Source organism: Camellia sinensis, chromosome 6 (genome assembly GCF_055761805.1).
Source record: "Camellia sinensis isolate YWXY chromosome 6, ASM5576180v1, whole genome shotgun sequence".
Taxonomy (NCBI): domain Eukaryota; kingdom Viridiplantae; phylum Streptophyta; class Magnoliopsida; order Ericales; family Theaceae; genus Camellia; species Camellia sinensis.
The window spans coordinates 119,713,957-119,733,399 of record NC_138966.1 but is presented as its reverse complement, the minus strand read 5'-3'; positions in this window follow the sequence as shown (position 1 = coordinate 119,733,399).

Below are 19,443 nucleotides of genomic sequence, written 5' to 3'. Positions count from 1 at the left end.
CATAATGGTCAAAAATGATTTTTTGGGGTAAGAATAGTATAAATATGAAAGGTTTGGAATTGGTTTGGGAGTGCAAGCTTACGTCCTTTCATTGAGAATTCGAATCACAATCAACACAACTTCATCATCGAGTGCCGAGGACAAAGCGTCCAAGTCTTGCGGGCGGTCAAAAATGGGGTGTCTACAGTGGGGTTACTTATGTTGTGTGTTGACTATGACTTCTGATAGTTCTACTATAGAGAGCGTTGCTGTAATAAATGAATTATCTGATGTATTTCCAAATGAATTGCCGGGAGATTTAACTGACAGGGAAATTGAGTATACTATTGATGTTGTGCCCGGAACACAATCGATTTCCAAAACATAGAATGTCTACTTCTGGACTGAAAGAATTGAAAACTCAACTTCAGGAACTGTTAGACAAGAAGTTTATTTGCCTGAGCATTTCACCTTGGGTGCTCCAGTTTTGTTTGTTAAAAAGAAAGATGGGTCCCTAAGGTTATGTATAGATTACCGGGAATTGAATAGAGTAACTATCAAGAACAAGTATCCATTGCCCCGAATAGATGATTTATTTAACCTACTCCAGGGAGCCCGAGTCTTTTCAAAAATTGATCTTAGATCTAGATACCACCAATTGAAAGTTAAAGCAGAAGACATAGAGAAAATCGCCTTCTAGACTAGATATGGGCACTATGAGTTTCTGGTGATGCCGTTCGGGGTAACTAAAACACCTCCAGCTTTTATGGACCAAATGAATAGGGTGTTCAAACAATTTCTTGATGAGTTTGTTATTGTGTTTATTGATGATATTTTGATTTATTCCAAAAGCAAGGAAGAACATGAAAATCATTTGAGAATTGTGTTATAGACCCTGAGAGAAAAGAAGTTATATGCAAGATTTTCCAAATGTGAATTCTGGCTTGACAGCGTAGCATTTCTGGGACATGTGATCAACAAGGATGGCATATCAGTTGACCTGTAGAAAATTGAGGCTATTTTGAACAGGCCAAGACCAACAAATGTGTCAAAAGTTAGAAACTTTATGGGGCTTGCAGGTGACTATCGCAGATTTGTGAAAGGCTTTTCCAAACTTGCTATGCCATTGACATAATTGACTCAGAAAAATGTACCTTTTGATTGGACTGATCAGCAGGAATCAGCCTTTCAAGAACTGAAAACGAGACTAGTAACTGCACCAATACTGACATTGCCCAACGGAACCAATGGGTTTCAGATTTATAGTGATGTTTCCTACAAAGGCTTAGGGTGTGTGCTAATGCAAAACAAAAACGTAATTGCGTATGCTTCTTGGCAACTCCGCCCTCATGAAAAGAACTATCCAACTCAAGACCTTGAACTGGCAGCTGTGGTGTTTGCCTTGAAGATCTGGCGACATTATCTGTATGGTGTAACTTGTGAAGTATATATAGACTATAGAAGCTTAAAGTATTTCTTCACCCAAAAAGAATTGAATATGAGACAAAGTCGATGGCTTGAATTAATCAAGGATTATGATTTGCAAATCTTGTACCATCCAGGAAAAACCAATACTGTTGCAGATGCCTTGAGTAAAAAATCCATTGACAATTTGTCATGTTTGTTCACTGGTCATAGGGAATTGTTATGTGACTTGGAATGAAATGAGATTGAAATTGTGTTGTGAGAACAAGGTGGAGTCTTAGCCGCCATTTCCGCCGAATCTGCCATACTTAAAGAAATTAAAGAAAAGTAATTGCAGGATGAATTTTTGAAGAAGATTGCTGATGAAATTGACTCAAAACCAAGGCCAAGATTTGTGTTTGAGAACAATGTGTTGAAGTTTCAGAATCGACTTTGTGTACTGGATTGTCTGGAATTGAGAAAATGTGTTATGACTGAAGCTCACAATTTAAAGTTTGCTATGCACCCGGGAAACATGAAAATCTACAAGGATTTGAAATAGAATTTTTGGTGGCCTGAAATGAAGAAAAGCATTGTTGATTTTGTGGTTAGATGTTTACATTGCCAACAAGTTAAATCCTAACATCAACGACCCGTTGGGTTGCTTCAGTCGCTTTCAATACTGGAATGGAAATGGAAGCACATTACTATGAACTTTATTGTGGGATTGCCTCGTTCCTCCCGAGGTATGGATTCTATTTGGGTCATTATAGATCGTTTAACTAAATCTATCTACATTTTGCCTGTCAAATCTTTGTATAATGCGGATAAATTGGCTAACATCTATGTGAATGAGATAGTAAGATTGTAAGGTGTGCTAGTATCTATTGTGTCTGACAAATATCCTAAGTTCACTTTAAGATTCTAGAAGATTCTACAACAAGCTTTGGGAACTGAGTTGAGACTGAGCAGAGTACATACCACCCACAGACAGACAATTAGTCAGAAAGGACGATACATACATTGGAGGATATGATTAGAATGTGTGCCCTAGATTTTCAAGGGAATTGGGAAACTTACTTACCATTGGCTGAGTTTGTGTACAACAATAGTTATCATTCAAGTATCGGGATGGCTCCTTATGAAGCGTTGTATGGTAGGAAATGCCGGTCTTCGATTTGTTGGGCCGAAGTAGGTGATTGACCTTTGTTAGGACAACAACTTGTGCAAGAAACCACTGAAAACGTGAAATTGATTCAACAACAATTGAAAACTATAGAAAGTCACCAAAAGAGTTATGTAGATGTCCGAAGAAAAGATAGGGAACATAACGTTAGGGATCATGTGTTTATTAAAGTAACTCCTATGAAAGGGCAAATTTGGTTTGGCGTAAAGGCCAAGTTAGCACCGAGATATGTTGGGCCATAAAAGATTTCAGAGAAAATCAACACGGTGACGTATCGGGTAGCCTTACCTCTGGTCATGGAACATATGCACAATGTTTTTCATGTCTCGATGCTCCAAGAATATTTGAGAGATCCGTTCTACGTGATTAAACCAACCCATGTGCTCTTGAAAGATGACTACGTACGAAGAGAGGCCAATTTAGATTGTGAACTGCCGAATCAAAAGATTGAGGAACAAAGAAATACTGTTGGTAAAAGTGGATTGGCAAAACTACAGAGGGACTGATGCAACTTGGGAGACTAAAGAAGATACGATGAAAAAATATCCTGACTTGTTTCCTTTGGACCCAATGTTCTTTCAAAATGAAGGTAATTCGAGTTTGGAGGACCAAACTCCTTAAGGGAGAAAGACTGTAACAACCCCGACCCATGAATAACATATAATCCATGATTAAGAATGCTTAATAAGTATCTAAGATGAAATCGCGTGATTAATTATGTGTTTTGCGTGTGAATTGCATTGTATCTGTCCATGGTAGAAATGTCTGTTTGTCTTTCTGTTTAAAATTAGAAAAATTAATGCTCAGTTAAGCCTAATTAATGAATTCCTTAATCCAAGCCTATATAAGGCACTAGTGGACCTTGTATACACTTTACACTCCTATTTCTTCCTTCTTGAGGCATCAAATGTGAGTGAGAGAGAGAGAGAGATCAAGTGTTGAGTTGGAAATCTAAGGAGATGAAGAAAAATTGTAGAGAAATCAAGGTGTTGAACTAAGTGACTAAACCATTTGGACATCTAGGACACAATTAAGCTTCTAAGGTAAGAATTTATATCTCCTAGTTTGTAATTTAGTTGGTTGCCACATGAAATCAACTGTGATAGGTGAATTAACATGAGAATTGAGCTTAAATAGATGAATTCCATACATGCATGCATATATTATAGCATTTTGAGTTTGAACTTCACATAAGTCTCACATGCATGTGTCTATCTTGACCTTGTTTTGAGAATTCATCACATTTCGTAACATTTGAACTTAATTGATTACGTTTTGGAAAGCTTAAGTTCATGACAATTCATACATGTCATGTTCACATCATATTTGTAAGCTTCAAGTTGAATTTTGAGCAATTGGCAAGCTTTTGGGCCTTGATTTGGCGAAATGATTTTGAATTCATGATGTTTGACAAGTTTAGACATGTTTTCTTAAGCTTTTTGGCCCAAAAGAACATGATTTGTGGCTTTGAATTTGAGTTTTGGTGCTTGGGAGTGAATCTGGAAATTCCAAAATTTTACTCTTCTGCTCGAGTGACAGAACCTGCACTCGAGCTGCCACTTGCATTTTGGCACTTCCGCTCGATCGACCACAAGTTGGCTTGAGCGTAAAATGTATGCTCCCAGAAGTTTGTACATTTTTTAGACCGCTCAAGCGACAATAGTTGCGTTCGAGTGAAGACCTCTGTCTCACGCTTGAGCGACAGTAAAGTGTGCGTCGAGCAGAAAAATCAAGCAACTAGTACTTTTGCAAAGTTTACAGACCGCTTGAGCAAAGGAAGTTGCGCTCGAGCGACCACTCGCATGATTGGATGTCCGCTCAAACGAAGGAAGTTGCACTCGAGCGAGACCCCTGTTTCCAGCATATTTGACTAAGTGTTTTCAAGTGCATTTTTGCATCCTCATTGTATCCTCGGCATTTCTAAGCCAATATTAAGACATAATAATGAGGATAAGACTTAGAAACACACTAAGAATGAAACGTAACGAGTTAAGTATATGTCGAACGTGTGTTTCAATGTGTATCTGCCATGTGTTTGTGTAGGTCACGCGCCATAGACTATCTAAATCGCCTGATTTCTCTATTTTGCTGTTGGAGCCATCTGTGAGTAATAACTCTGTAAAGTTATGTTTAACTTTAATTATTTTCTGATGATATGAAATTGTCAGTTTCCTGAAATGCTATGTTTTATATGAATGAATAATTGTCCAAATTTATGAAATGTATTCGTGGCATCCTTAGCATCATATGATATATGTCCTTTTATGGGTCATCGGAATGCCTTTATGGCCGTCCTTTAATGGGTTATCGGAAACGTCTCTGTGCACATGAGTCATCGGAATGCCTTATGGTTGTCCCTTTATGGGTCATCAGAATGCCTTCACGGCCGTCCCTTCATGGGTCATCAGATTTGTAAACGCTAATGGGTGTACCACGTACTAGCATGTGAAATATATGAACTTTGAATACGATTATGAATATGTATGCGAATCTGTTTCTGCTTTGACATCTGATTATGTACAAGACTCTGTTTATGTTTGGACATCATTCAATAAAACCTTTACTCTGTTATTATTCACTGGGCTTCTGCTCACTATTTATATTATGTATATAGGTGAGCAGGTGCGTGACTAGGCATAAGCTGCTACCTGGAGTCTCTGTTTTGTCAACCAGTTGTTGTGCCTCCAGAGGAGGTTCCCTTTTGTGATCATGTTTATGTAGCACTTTATGAATAGGTTTCTTTCCACTATTGTATATGTATTTCGGGCTTAGTCCCATTTTGGCAATATCTATCATGTATGTGACGTAAGACCACTCCCTTTTGACGTCACAAATTTGTATATAAAGTTTTGAAATTATCTGTCTGATGTATGTCTGCACAGCTCTATGGACTATGTATGTTTCTATATTTGCTTCCGCAGCCCCGTATTATACGATAATCTGTTAAAAAGCATTTGGTAATCCAAAGATTACTGGTCGGTTACGATGCTAAACTCATAGGGGCAGGTTTGGGTCGTGACAGGTTCACTCAAGTATTAACACTTTCCTTTTGTGCTCTGACTTTTGCCAAAACCATCCTTCTGGGTTTTCAACCTTGCGAACTTTTTTTCATATTTTATTTTTTTTATTATTTTTTTTTCATTTTTAATTTTCATGCTCTAATTTTTTCCTAGGTCGTTCTTTTGTGTTTTTGGCCTAACGAGCCTTTCAAGGATAGTACTTTTTCAACTCGTCCATGTTGATTAGTTGTGAGAATTCCAAGCCATCCAAATCTATGAGAATGACTCTCAACTTGCCCCTAGGGTCACAAATAGGAGTTCGATTGTCCTTAAGCACCAAATCTTCTTTTCTCAATTTCTGGGATTTGGCTTTTTTTTTTTTTTTTTTTTGGTTGAATGCCTTGGAAGTCCTATATTGATACCTTATTCTTAGCATTTGCCCCTTGTGGGCATAGGTCACTTTCCCGAAAAAAAAGTTTCAAATGTCATGATACTAAGAATTTTCATCTTGAATCTCTTTTGTTGCGGCCATCATTTCATATGCAAGCACATAATTTTGTTCCATGAGAATTAGACACATCCTGACCCTGATCGGTATATCTACCATTAAAGCTAAGGTTGCTAAATCATCGGCGAACCGGTTATTCTCTCTAACTAGGTGGATGAGTGTCAAATTCTTGAACATCGGAATTAGAATGTCAAAGTCTAGTGATATGCTTGAGAAATGAAAGTTTAAATCTCTAATCACACCCAACCTTATTGCCCCTAATTCTAGGGCTGCTTCTAATTCAGCTATGCAAGCCTCATACTCTAGTTGATTATTGAACGCTCTGAATCAAGGTTTGAAAGCTAGGAGGTCAGGCTTCAGGTCGAGAGGGATCCTATGTTGTACAATCTCATGATCAATTCTAGGCATGTGTTTCGTAGGACCATGTAAAAATATTTTTTGAAATCTTTTAATAAAGCGACTAATCACTCGCATTTTTTCTGAAGATAACATGGAACCAATCTGGACTAAACATGGATCCTTCTCAATACCCTCATTAACTGAAACAATCTAATATGTCACATAAAAAGGCAACCCAAGAGAGGGATAAATTGGGTTATTAAAAATTTCACCAGAAAATAGATTTCAAATGACTGAGGATTAAATGCCGATGACAGTTAATGAATACACAGAAAATAAAAGAGAAAGAAGGAAGAACATAACACAATGATTTATAGTGGTTCAGCTCACCAACCTACGTCTACTCCTCAAGAAACCTTCTTGAGAATTTTTTCACTATGAATTTGATAAATGCACCACCAAGCTTCACATAGCTTGTGGATTTTTACAAGGACTTACTTTAATCTGTTGAGGATCTCCCAACTAAATGCCTCACTTTACAAGTATTTCACTCAGACAATAAGGAACAATAATAAGAGGTACGACTGTTATCTTTTACAAATATTCTCTCTCAAAAGATGGATATGAAAGTGTAAGCTCATAGGTAATTTAAGAATCCCTCAGATGTGAAAATACAAGTACAATGGAGTATATTAAAAGCTCTTGATTGTTTTTGAATGCTCTAAGTTTGTTGTATTGAAGAAGTGTATCATTCGAACAAGGAGAGCTTCTTCTTTATAGCATTAATGGCTTCTAGCTGTTAGAGAGAGGTAGAGATACATATTCTAGCTGTTGGACAAATCACAGAGGATATCTTCTAGCTATGTTTGATCAGGGCATGGTGTATACAGACTGTAGACAGGTCTTGGGAAAAGAAGGATCATTAAAGGCACAAGCTTTTCATTTAATGCTCTCCTTCATAGGTCAACTTCTTGGAGAGGATATGGTGCTAGAAGATCTGCTCAGGGGTCAGAAAAGATGACATATTCTGCACAGAGATCAGAAAAAGTGGCTGAGAAATGATATGTGTCAGTTTAGATCTGATTTGGCAGGTGAGATTTTTTAAACCTAGATTTTCAGGTGTCAACTCCTGCAGATTGAGTGTCGACCCTTTGCTTTCTTCTCTTCTCTGGTTTTAGTTTCAGGTGTTCCTGGTGTCGACCCTTGTCAATAAGAATTCCGGCAGCACTTTAGCTCAATTTGCACAACTGATCCCACCAAAAAACTGAACTTAACCTCACAAACTGATACGCCTGAACCACTAATTTGAATTTGAGAACCTCTATATAGATTTCCATACATAACACATAGCAGGAAAGAGAACAAACATCTCTATAGGGGGTAGGGTTACCTTGTCCTAACTTTGAAATGATCTAGAGCTTTACTATTCAAACAGTGGTATCATATATCCTAAAAATGAGAGAACATCATGTCCTAATTTGGGAAAATGTTATAGCTCACCATATGTACAAGGTTAGCTCTACTTTAGGGGTTGAGGTCAAGGTGACATGATTAAATAGTCCTTTGATTAATAACCAAGTAAGATCCCAGGAAGTTGAAAGAGTCAATAAAGCCTCTTTTCTAAGTCCGATAACCTTAGATAGGAAAGCTACCTTTTTGACAGATCTTAAAAGGTATTAACACAAGGTCTTAGAAGTAACGCAAAGATAGGTATAGTGTCACAAAAAGATTGACAGTGTTCTTACCAGGATTTGGGCAACACAAGTGCTGGAAATTTGGTTTATATAGGCTTATTTTGGGCCAACTTTGAGCCCAAATTTGAGTGAGGTCCACACGTCTTTTGAGATGGGTCCAAAGAGGTGACATGTTCCTTGCCGCATGCCAAGTCACATGGTGAAGACGGTTCGCCAAAACCATTTATGAGTGAATAGGAACTTGACATCATTTTCGACTTCGTGGAATGGACAATTCAAGAAGTAAAATGTGGGTTTCCTTAAAATGGTTATCCTACATTGGAAACTTAAGAGAACTTATGTGTGTATATAAGTTCTAGGTGACAACACTTGGGTTGGGCCCCTAGGGGCACCCTAAGTTTGTAAAGGGGAGGAGTTGTGGACAAATTGAACCTTGGCTCAAACCACCACGTGCGTGCGCGCCGCTGCCGCCGCCGCAGTCCGGCCGTCCGACCGGCCGGCCAGGCTGAGCCGTGCTGGGCGCGAGTGTGGGTTGTGGGTCGGATTGGTTCTAATATTAATTTTTTAGAGAAAATCTATTTGAATTTTTTCAAAAATTCTTAATGAACTTCATTCAAATTTTGTGCTAAATTTGAATTTAATTTTTTTATCCATATGTTACCTCTTCCAGTCCAAATTCCAGCAGTTTAAACTATTTTTAACAGTGTTAAAAAACTGTTTAGCAATTACAGATTCAAAACTACCAACAGATCTGTTCAGTTTGAATCTGTATCTATTCAATTCGAAATTACACCTGTTCAGGTTGATTTCATACATGTTCGGCTCTTCCTAATAGCCACATGTTTGCCTATATATAGAGATCATTTCTAGTAGTGTTCTACGTCCGAAATATTCTTGTCTTCCTACCATTTTGCTCTCTTGCATTATTATTCTTCATATAAGTTTAGAGAAAAATTCAGAGAGTATAGAACATAGGTTTGGTTCACTGTACAAATTATTTAGAGTGCTATTACAATTTGTGAAAAGTTCATTGTATCCTAAGAGATAGACGCCATTTATCCGTATGCACCGAAGCGAGGCGAATATATCTTTAAGGACAGAGTGTTACATACTCGGCTTTATCTAATTTTCTATTTTTCATTTCAGTAAAATAAATTCTGTAAGTAATTTATTTTTATTTCTTTGATTTGTTTCAACTTATTTATTTTATACAGAAGATTGCTCAAACAATCTTAAGACAGATCCGAATTATGATGTTTATATAGAAATTTTTATTTGTTTCCTTTTCTTCTTCTTACAAAAATTATTTTTTGTGGTTTTACAAAGAAATATTCTGGTTGAAAAAACAAATAGTAGTAATATACTGTTTGACAAATTGTAATATTATATTGTTTATTTTCTTTGGCAACTAGTAGTAATATACTGGTGTCATTAACAATTTAGAATATTTATTTCCGAAGTTTGTCAGAAATTAATTTTGGTTTTCAGAAATAATTTCTGAGTGTTCATTAATTAAAATTCTGTTTCAGTATTTTAATTATTAAAGTGTTACAGAAATTTAATTTTCTGTGTGGAATTTATTTGTTTAAATAAAATTTTCTTTTATTTTTGCAGAATTTAATTCTGTGATTTTGGTTTAAATTTTTTGTGTAGTATAAAATTTTAATTATAATTTTGTTTTATAAATTAAAATTCATTGCTACTGGAACTGGTCAAACTAATGCTCAAATAAGTACGAGTATGGTGGCTGCAATTACGCCAACCCCTCCTCCTGTTGTAACTGTGCTAGTCAATCACGATGAGAAGCTAGAGAAGTTCTCAGGAACTAATTTTAAAAGATGGCAGCAGAAAATGTTGTTCTATCTTACTAATCTAAACCTGGCGCGTTTCCTCCATGAGAATGCTCCTACTCTGAACAAGGATCAAACTGACCGGCAAGTGGTTGCTGCGGTCGATGCCTAGAAACATGCTAATTTTCTTTACCGGAATTACATCTTGAATAGACTTGACAACACATTATATAACATCTACAGCCCTATCAAGACGACAAATAAACTATGAGAGTCTTTGAAGAAAAAGTACAAAACAGAAGATGCTGGCTTAGAGAAATTTATGGTTGACAAATTCTTGGATTTTATGATGGTTGATTCTAAGACTCTGATCAGCTAAGTTCAAGATCTCCAACTCATTCTGCGTGACATTAATGAAGAAGGCATGTCTCTCAGTGAATCCTTTCAAGTTGCTGCCTTAATTGAAAAATTACCACAAGGGTGGAAGGAATTCAAAAATTACCTCAAACACAAGTGCAATGAAATGACTTTAGAGGAATTGATTGTGCATTTGAGGATTAAGGAGGACAATAGCAATTCTGAGAAGCGTGTTGGTAAGCATCCAATGGAGTCTAAGGCAAATATGGTGGAACATGCTCCAAAAACAAAGAAATGGAAATATTTTGGAGAAAGTTCCGCGTAAGGCTCTAAAGGAGGAGAAACTAATACATCTGTGACAAAGAGGGACATTGGGCCAAAGATTGTCATAGCAAATGCAAAAGCAAAGGAAGATCAAGCAAGAAGCCTGCTCAAGCAAATATGACTGAAGTGGACAAAATTTCCATTGGTGTTAATGACATAAATCTTTCTGCAATTATTTCCGAAGCAAATCTTGTCGAAAATCCTACAGAATTGTGGGTGGACACTGGTGCTACTCACCATATTTGTGCAAACAAAAAGATGTTCACATCTTATTCTGTGGTGGACAATGGCGAACAACTTTTCATGGGCAACTCTTTGACTTATAAAGTTGAAGGACAAGGAAAGATTATTCTTAAGATAACATCTGGAAAGGAACTCACTCTCAACAATGTGCTGCATGTACCGGACATTCACAAAAATCTAGTCTCCAGATCTCTGTTGAGTAAAAATAGGTTTATGTTAGTGTTTAAGAGTGATAAATTTATACTTATTAAGAATGGGACTTGCTACTGGATTGCATTCTGAAATTTAGTGTCGACCCTTATTGTTCTTGGTGTCGACCCTTGCTGTTGAATTGCAAACTGAAATTTAGTGTCGACCTTTGCTGTTCTTAGTGTCAACCCTTGCTCCTGGATTGCACACTGAAATTTAGTGTCGACCTTTGTTGTTCTTGGTGTCGACTCTTGCTATCTTGGTGTCGACCCTTGCTTCTGGAACGGTTAGACATTTTGAGCTTCACTCTAGTGTCGACCCTTGGACCTGTTCCAAGCATTAATAGAATTGTGCGTACAAGTGCTAATCTTAAGTTTTGAAGGGTCAAAAATCATTAAAAAACAACACTTTAGAATCATATAACTTCTAGCAGAATTTGTATACTATTATTTTGAAAACCTTGAATAACAAAATGAATTCAAAATATTTGTCAATAATCAAAATCAATAAGAATTTATATTTGAATAACCTTGGGGCTAACATAATCCATTAAGGGCTTAACACACCTCTTTTCCTCCTAGTCGATCAAATATTTCAAAACTTGAGGAATTTCTTCCTCTTCGTTTTCATTAGATTTTTGAAATTTTTTGGTCAATGCAATGAACTAACGGCACAGAAAAGTAGACAAAATCTAAGGCACTTTTATTCAAAAGAAACTTTGACTTAGTGATAACAACAGACTAAAAAGAAAATGACAAAGAAGACCTAGACAGGATAGAGATGTCTAGGTTAGCATTCTTGAAATCAACAAACTCTAGCTGGCTAGACTGACTCAAGTCTGACTCCGACTTTACAAACTTAGTGGAATTAGACTCGGACTCAACATCATTCTAAACTTGAAATGAAACCTATCTCGAATTGCCAGTTTAAGTGCGAGCCATCCACCGCATTCGAAATAAAGCTCGTGCAATCAACATGAGGTCATTTCCTGATCACATAAATGGTTTGATATCCCGCAAGTTCTAGGGATTCACGCTAGTAGACTTTGTGGGATATCAGACTTTCCTGAAGCTATGGTGCTACAATGACTTAGCAAAAAGAAAACCAAAAATAATACATGTAATGACCGTTGTACCCTCTGTTATTAATAAAAATACATCTTCTTCTTACTTGCTTGAGTCTTCAAATTTATGGCATGGTAGACTTGGACATGCTAATTATGGATCTTGGCATAGATTAATTAATATGAAATGTTTACCTAAATTTGACATTGATTTAAATCATAAATGTGAAATCTGTGTTGAGGCAAAATTATCCAAAACTCATTTTCATTCAATTGAAAGAATTACGGAACCACTTGAATTAATTCATAGTGACATTTGTGATTTTAAATCAATTCAAACCAAAGGTGAGAAAAAAAATATTTTATCACTTTCATAGATGACTATACTAGATATAGTTATTTTTATTTAATTCGAACCAATGATGAAGTTTTCAAAACTTTCATTCAATATAAGAATGAGGTTAAAAATCAACTTAGTAAGAAAATTAAAAAAACATAGAAGTGATAGAGGTGATGAATATGAATCATCTTTTGGTGAGTTTTGTAAAGAACATGAAATAATTCATCAAACCACTGCTCCTTACTCACCTCAACAAAATGGAATTGCTGAAAGGAAAAATAGGACTCTAAAAGAAATGATGAATACCATGTTAATAAGTTCTGGATTACCTCAGAACTTGTGGGGAAAGCAATACTTTCTGCTAATTATATTTTAAATAAAGTACCTCGAAAGAAAGTGAATCAAACACCTTATAAATTGTGGCATGGGAGAGTACCATTCTACAAATACTTAAAAGTGTGGAGGTGTTTGGCTAAAGTGGCCATTCCTAGTCCTAAAAATACTAAGATAGGTCCTAAAACGGTTGATTGCATTTTCATTGGTTATGCCATGAATAGTAGTGCATATCGATTTTTGATTCATAAGTCAGAACATTCCGAAATGCATATAAATACTATTATTAAATCTCGGAATGCGTCTTTCTTTAAACATGTGTTTCCAAATAAAATTGGACAAGAGACTAGTACTAATAAAAGATCTTATCTTATGATTCTATTACTAGTCATGGTCAAGAATAAGAGCAAGAGATAGATCAAAGTGAGGAAGATGAACTTAAGCGTAGTAAATGTGCTAGAACCTCAAAATCTTTTGGTCTAGATTTTCGAACATTTTTGTTATAAAATGAGCACTTAACTTTTAAAGAAGCTATGTACAGTCTTGAGGCCCTTTAATAGAAAGAAGCTGTAAATAGTAAAGTTGAATCTATCTTGCAAAATCATTTGGGAATTGGTAGATTTGCCACCAAGTTCTAAACCTCTTGGGTACAGTAGATTTTCAAAAGAAAAATGAAAGCGGATGGATCAATTGACAAATACAAGGCAAGACTTGTGGTCAAAGGATATAGACAAAAAAAGGTCTTGATTACTTTGACACATACTCACCAGTTACTACAATAACATCCATTAGAATGCTAATTGCTATTGCATCTTTGTACAATCTAGAAATTTATCAAATAGATGTTAAAATCGCTTTCTTAAATGGTGAGTTAGATGAAGAAATTTATATGGAACAACTAGAAGGATTTTCTGTTCTAAGAAAAGAAAAAAAAGTGTGTAAATTGGTTAAATCATTATACGGTTTAAAACATGTGCCAAAGCTATGGCATGAAAAATTTGACAAAGTAATGATATCTAATGGATTCAAAATTAATGAATGTGACAAATGTGTTTATATTAAAAACACAAACAACGGTTATGTTATAGTATGTCTTTATGTGGATGATATGCTCATCATAGGTAGTAATAATGATATGATTAAAACTACTAAGAAAATGTTGAATAAACATTTCAACATGAAGGACATGGGGATTGCTGATGTAATACTTGGTATGAAAATTACCAAAACATCATAAGGTTATGCTTTGTCACAATCACATTACATTGAGAAAATACTTGACAAATTTAGCAAAGATGATGATCATCTTGCTAGAACACCTGTGGATGTTAATTTGCTTCTTTCTAAGAATGTACAAGAAACTATTTCTCAATTAGAGTATGCCCAAATTATTGGAAGCTTAATATACTTCATGAGCTGCACTCGCCCCAGATATAGCTTATGTAGTAAGTAAATTAAGTAGACATACGAGTAACCTAGGAGTAGAACGCTGGAAAGCAATTATAAGGGTTCTAAGATACCTTAGATTTACTCATAACATTGGGCTTAATTATACTAGATATCCAGCAATACTTGAAGGATACTGTGATGCAAATTGGATATCGGATACTAAAGACTAAAAATCCACCAGTGGGTATGCCTTTACTCTTGGTGGGGCAGCTGTATCTTGGAAATTTTCCAAATAGACTTGCATAGCTAGGTCTACTATGGAATTAGAATTCATAGATTTAGATAAAGCTAGGGAAGAAGTAGAATGGCTTTGTCACTTCTTTGAAGATATTCCAATATGGCTAAACCCAGTGCCTGCTATATACATACATTGCAATAATCAATCAACAATAGGCATAGCACAGAGTCATATGTATAACGGTAAGTCACGACACATTCGTCGTTGACATAACACCGTGAGACAACTACTCTCTAATGGAATTATTTCCATTGAATATGTGAAGTCTAAAGACAACATAGCGGATCTACTAACCAAAGGGTTAACAAGAGAGTTAGTTGAGAATTCATCTAGGGGAATGAGACTTAAGCCTATTAAATAAGAGTTACTACAACAGTAGCCCAACCTAGTTGACTGGAGATCCCAAGGTTTAGGTTCAAAGGGACAACCGAGTTGTGTATGACTCATAAGGATCACTAGAGAGTCAAACTCCTACCCATTTCTATGATGAAATAGTGATGTTTGCAGCGTTTTAGGTTGAGTAATACTTTTAATGATTCTTATATCTAAGTATACTTAGTGGAGTATGGTAGGATACTCTTCATAAGAATCACCTATATGAGTGTGAACTGGGCCAGTTCTATGAGATTTGTGAAGGGCTACAATTTTCTAGAGCACTCATGAAAGACCAGGTTGTTCAGGGCCAAAATAAACACAATAATGAGAACTAAACTGTGTCTGGGGATATACCGTGTGAGTTCTATTGTCTGGGTTTACACAAATGGCTAAACAGTTCAAGATATCATGTTCACTAGTTAGCTAGTAAATCTGATAGTGTCTCACAAGGAAAGGTTTAAAGCCAAAAACTACTTATCATTTGTAGAATATTTTCAATTTCTGTACTCTCTGCAATTAGATCATGTTGTTGTATTTTCATTTCCTCAAATTCCATTCATGTGGGGGATTGTTGGAAATTTGGTTTATACAGGCTAATTTTGGGCCAACTTTGAACTCAAATTTGAGTGGGGTCCATACGTCTTTTGAGGTAGGTCCAAAGAGGTGATATGTTCCTTGCCGCATAGCAAGTCACACAGTGAAGACAGTTTGTCAAAACCATTTATGAGTGAATGAGAACTTGACGTTGTTTTCAGATTCGTGAAATGGACAATTCAAGAAGTAAAATGTGGGTTTCCCTGAAATGGTTATCCTATATTGAAAACTTAAGAGAACTTATGTGTGTATATAAGTTCTAGGTGGCAACATTTAGGGTGGGCCCCAAGGGGCACCTCAAGTTTGTAGAAATGAGGACTTATGAACAAATTGAACCATGGCTCAAACAACCACACACGCGGGTGCGCGCCGCTAGTGCTGTCCGTCCAACCGGCCTAGCCGAGCTGAGCTATGCCGGGAGCAGGTGTGGGTTGTGGGTCGGGTCGGTTCTATTATTAATTTTTTTGAAGAAAATTTATTTGAATTTTTTCAAAAATTCTTAACGAACTTAATTCAAATTTTGTGCCAAATTTGAATTTAATTTTTCTGTCCGTATGTTACCTCTTCCAGTCCGAATTCCAGCAATTCAAACTATTTTTAACAATGTTAAAAAACTGCCCAACAATTACAGATTCAAAACTGCCAATAGATCTGTTTAGTTTGAATCTGTATCTGTTCGATTCAAAATTACACCTGTTCAGTTTGATTTCATACCTGTTCGGCTCTTCCCAACAGCCACCTGTTTGCCTATATATACAGATCATTTCCAGCAGTGTTCTACATCCGAAATATTCTTGTCTTCCTACCAGTTTTCTCTATTGCATTATTATTCTTCATATAAGTTTAGAGAAAAATTCAGAGAGTATAGAACACAGGTTTGGTTCATCGTACAAATTGTTTGGAGTGCTACTATAATTCATGAAAAGTTCATTGTATCTTGGGAGATAGATGCTGTTTATCTGTAAGCACCGAAGCGGACGAATCTATCTTAAGGACAGAGTATTACACACTCGACTTGATCTAATTTTGTACTTTTTATTTCGGTAAAATAAATTATGTAAGTAATTTATTTTTATTTGTTTGATTTGTTTCAACTTATTTGTTTTACACAGAAGATTGTTCTAACAACAGGGACTTTAAGTGCACCAATGCATGAAATGCAATGAACATATAAATGTCGATAAACATCATATAATGGAGTTTGAGTTAAGGTTTCTTAATATCCTAAACAGAGTCACCAGAAATTGTCGCATCACTTGTGGGGTACCCAAGCGTGCTAAACAGTTCGGACACTCGATTTCTTTGATCTAGTTTCACGAGTGCAATGTGAAACATAGATGAGAGTCCAAATCAAGTAATTGTTATAGAAAATCTATATCAGTACAAAATCTTTGCCAAAAATGGACTACATCATCAGATCTCAGAGTTACCACCTAATATTTTGAAAAAATTATGAAACCCGTGACTCATGCCAAGGCCATTATTCGTCGTAACCGGAGATGTTTCGGTTCAAAACGTTAGGTATGAGGGTGGATGGTCATTAATTGAGCACCCCCACTCACCCGATCAAAGATTGGCCTCTAGTAAACCATGATATGAATTTTATTGATTTTATATGTTAATATTCTAATTGTTTAATAAATTCTAAAATTTACTATATGAAGCAAAACCAGTATAAACCATATCATTCATTTTAAAACAACTTGATTCTATGTATTTTTGAATGAGTTTGGAAGATGTGCAACTCAAAAGAAATCGAGCTCACAAGCATGAAATCAATATTATTCCAAATTAAATGACACAATCTCTATCCACTGGCATTCATAGAGGTATATCATATAAGCAAGTAGCTACATGGTAGAATGCTTGACATAACAAGAAAAACATAGACAAACGATATGCTAAAGCATAAAAACTCACATATTTACCGATATCCCACAAACAGTTACAAAACAGAGTTAGGAAATATGCATGATCTTATATACAAAAATCTTAATGACGTCCCGCGAACAACTGCGCCTAGATATTCAACTTCTAAAACATGACATGTAAATTATCTCAAGAACATGAGGTAGCGTATGTGATCACGTAGGAATTGATTACACTAATAGATGTAAAATTAGCAGAATTTGAATGCATGAAATATGGATGCAAGGTATGGATATGATGAAAAAATAAAACATGATACTTATTTATAGATATGGAAAGTAATAAAATGAACGAGATAGAAAGAAAAGCGGGGCGGAAAATTATTACAAAAATAAAACATTACAAATCTCTGAAATTAAAAGAAAAATAAAAAGATGCCTCGGAGATCGACCGTTGGAAATGGTTCTGTTTGTTGCTGGGAGATTGCTCTGTTTCGTCCTGGAAAACTCATTTTTGTAGGAGCATTATTCATCGCCAACAGTACTATTCACCGCTGCAGTTACTATTCACCGTCCTTGGTCATTATTCATCTTACAGGGCACTTTTTCATTCGCGAGTACCATTCAGCGCCAGAGGTACTATTCATCGATGGAGGTTACTATTCACCACTGGAGATTACTATTCACTGTCGGTCACTATTCATCTGATGGGGTCACATCTTTAACAAATTAGGTAGTTTTGACTGAGCATTTAAAGTAGTAAATTACAACTATTTATGTACAACAATAAATTACAACAGATATGTGAGTGGTGTAACATTCCCTTTAAAGCAGTAAAACAATTATATAAAAAAGTAGTAAATTGCAACAGATATGTGGGTAGCGCAGCCTTCCCTTTAAGGCGATAATAAGAAGTTATGAAAAGCAGTATAGTACGTATTTAAATAAGTTATATCACATTTAAAATTAATTGAAAGTTTGAGAAAATTTACCTTTTGGGAAAATAATGAATTTTCTAATTTCCAAACTTTCTTCGAATCACCCTCAAGGCTGTGGAATGTGTTCTCAATTTTCAGTTCAAAATTCAAAATTTTAGCTTTAATGGTATTTTGGTGTATTGGTAAAAAAAACAATAAAGAGAATGGAAAGAAAGGTTTGGTTTAGAAAAATAAAATATCCAAGATTTTTTATTTGCCTCTTTTAAAAACTATTTTTTTTTCTTCTTTTTTTCCTTTCTTTTTTTTTTATTCTTTTCTTCTCTTTGAATATAAATCTCTCAGATTTTCTTTTTGATTCTTTCCCTCAATTCTTCTCTCAATATTTTATGATTCTTTCTCTCAATTTTTTTTCTTTGAAAATAAATCTCTTAGATTTTCTCATCCTTCTTGATCTGATTCCCCCTATTTATAGAAAATGAAATTAAAAAAGCAAACAAAAGACAAATGGTTGAGTGGCAGGTTTTTGAAATGGTTGCACAGTAAAAACAATGTGCAGTCAACGTGATTTTCAAAAGTCGCACAATAACATTACTGTGCATTTTATAATATAATAATATATAAAAGGTATTGTTAGCATAAATATATGTACAAATACCAAAAAAATACACAAAAATATGTAAAATTATAAAATAAAAATACATGGACTAACATATGTAAATTTTAGGCTAAAATCGGTTTAAAACATTTTAGCCAAAATGGGTAAAGGTTGGAATTAAAGCTTAAATTCCGTCTTTCCACTGAGAATTTTGTGAGGTAGCATATTTTTATTTTCATCATCGGATCATCAAAAGAAAGCTCCCAAGTCTTAAGGCCAGTCAAAATGGGGTGTCTACACTTGATCAGCAAAAAGTCGTTGATAAGGTGTGTTAAGGAAAACATTCAGGAATGGGCCTCAGAGGGAGTACTTAATAATAATTTCAGCGCAGGTCGACACAGGAGGGATGTGTGCGGCTGAAGTCGTCAATGGTGATTGGGTATGGACTACGAACCTAGTACTAAAAATTGATGCCATTCACTTGAAATATAGCAAATTGAAGTCATCTGGAGTGTTTTTTCACTCGGAAAACAAATTCATATGGATGCGGTCAAATTAGTGGCAAAAACGTGCACACGTATAACCAAGTCACAATCAGACATCGATCTATGAGGTAAATTCATAGATGAAAGTTGGCA